This window comes from Arachis ipaensis, chromosome B05, assembly GCF_000816755.2.
Source record: "Arachis ipaensis cultivar K30076 chromosome B05, Araip1.1, whole genome shotgun sequence".
Taxonomy (NCBI): Eukaryota; Viridiplantae; Streptophyta; class Magnoliopsida; order Fabales; family Fabaceae; genus Arachis; species Arachis ipaensis.
The window spans coordinates 9,358,151-9,360,675 of NC_029789.2; the positions used below are offsets into that span (position 1 = coordinate 9,358,151).

General features: G+C 48.7%; 1 long non-coding RNA gene across 1 annotated transcript; it reads right to left on the reverse strand.

Moving 5' to 3' along the window:
- LOC110262735 lies at positions 997–1,437 on the reverse strand. The gene is made up of 3 exons (XR_002347722.1): positions 1,415–1,437; positions 1,243–1,330; positions 997–1,146 (listed from the first exon to the last, which is right to left on the reverse strand). It is a non-coding gene; the product is annotated as an uncharacterized LOC110262735 (long non-coding RNA).

Here is a 2,525-nt window from a genome sequence, read left to right on the forward strand (position 1 = left end):
TAACCCTAGCCGCTCGCCGATCTCCTGGCGGAGCCTCCTGTGCCCCAACTCCAAATGCAGATGGTGGCGTCCCTGCCATCCCGAACCAAGTGTCGTACGGGCTGCCTGCGGGCTCATTCAAGTCGACCGGGAGCTGGCTCTCAGGAACCTGGGTCTCAGGCATATCCGCTGGCTGTGGCCTATACTCCGTAGGGTCTGAAGGGCCGCCTGGAATCGGGCTCTGGTACTGATGAACGTTGTCACCCCGTATGATCTCAGCAAAATCCGCATAGAACTGGGGTCCACCCAACTGATCGTCCAAATCCATGGTGAAAGAAGTGGTAGCAAGATCGGCTAACAGCTGTGTGCTACACCCATGTAGTACCTGAGAGCTAGATACGTAGGTAAAAGGTGTACCACCCATACTAGCCTCTGCGGTGCCACCAGCATGAGTGTCTGTAGGGTGCTGACGGGACGATCCTGCCTCGTCATCGTGGTGGACGGGAGGTGCTCCTCCACCACGAGCAGCCCATCGTCTAGCAAAAGATCGACGAAGGCGATGATCTACCTGGCCTCCGTCATCACCACGAACATGCTCCTCTTGCATCATGTCGTCTAGCCAGCGCCAATCGCGATCAATGACACGTGTACTGATGCGTTGTCTCCGCTCCAAACGTCTGTTATCCGGCATATCAGACACTGGAACTCTAGTCGGCGCCTGCGATGACCCTTGAGTATAGCATCGTACGGAACCTGGGTCGGCCTAGGGTCGGCGAAAGCAACTCCTGGTGACAGAATCCTATGTGCAACACGGTGCCACCAGTCCAGGTACTCAGGGGATGGACCAGGATCAGGAACTCTCTGGACACTCAACACAGAACGAACTCGCTCGTCCCAATGCTGATGCCATGTCCTATAGTAAGTGGGAAACCATCTATCTTCACCCATGCCGTCCTTACTATGAAGATACTCTATGTTGAGCGCTGGCTCAGGCAAATGTTGTACGCCCCTTAGCTGTGGGAAGACCCTGTCTACCTGATGCCACTCAATAACTGCAAAGTAGATCAGGCTGGTGACAGCCTGCCATAACCGGCTGTGCTCCTCGGTCAGTATCTCCGGATGGATGACTGCCAGTACGTCCAGCAAACCATAAGGCTCCCACACAATCTGATAGATAGGAGGCAAGGTCAGCATTATACCAATGTATACATATAAGTGTGAAAAAAAAATTAAAATAACAACAAACAAAAACAAAATACTTACATCTCGATGAGTCAGTCGATCCAATGCCAGACGATACTGTATAATCCGCCGTTCCTTTCCATCAGAAGAGGACAAATATGTGGCCCATCTGAGTAGCAGAAATAGCACGTAAGTATGTAATTTCAAATATAGAACGTAATGAACTTGAAAGAAAGAATGAATTAAAGTATACCTGGATGCCAATGGAAAAGAGAAAGTATCAAAATCCGGCGGCCTCAGCGTGGGGAACCGCCAAAAGATCCATGACTGTAGCAACTGTAGGGGTCCAGCCAAGTTAGTGACGTTTATGTTTGCCACCCTACACATGCATCGGTACAGCCACGCCAATACAGCTGCGCCCCAGCTATAGCTGCCCATATCGTCAAGTCTCGCCACAAAAGGCAACCAGCAAAGGTGGACTCGATTAGCACTCTTGTCCATGAACAACTTTGTCGACAGAAGCATCATAATATACACGCGTGCATATATGCGCACGGTCTCCTCCGAAGCATCCGCTGGTAACACCCTGAACTACTCATGAAACCATGTGAAGTGGACTGTGTATAACTTTCTCTTATCCGGTGGCGGAAGCTCACCAAATAACTCCTCGAACCACTCCCATGCCAGTCTGACCCCCTCGATGTGCATGTGGAAGTCTATCATGCACCCGGAAACAGCCTGGCCATCCACGGGCAGCCCGAGTTGGTATGCCACGTCCTGGAACGTGATAGTACACTCTCCGAATGGCATATAGAAAGTGTGGGTCTTAGGCCGCCACCTCTCAATAAATGCGCTGACCAGAGATTCATCCAACCAGAACCAATGCGCGTTCAGCCTAGCCAGGTGGTACAACCCAGCCCTCTCTAAGTAAGGTATGATCCTATCATGTAACGGCATATTCTGTTGCCTACGGACGCTATACACACATCGGGTTGGCTGCATTTTCAGAAATAAAGAACACCGGCTTAATTTCTAACAATAACATCACCAACCAAACTATAGCTTGTATTTCTAGTCTTAAGCTACTTGGGTTTTGAAATTACTAATTTACCTCTCTACCTTGACTATTAAATGTTAGATGTCAAAGTTTATATTTCAAATTTTCATTTACAAACCAAAACCTAAACTAAGTCTCTGTCTATCTAATTAATGAATTACTTCCTTAATATTGAATAAAATATACATTTATTAAAATAGTGTTCGGAAAAACAGACACTTACTTCTGCATCGATGGTTCCGGCTACGTGAGCAACGCCGTCGAGCCGGTACAACAGCCGTTCATCCTCCATTCTTCCAAACTACTA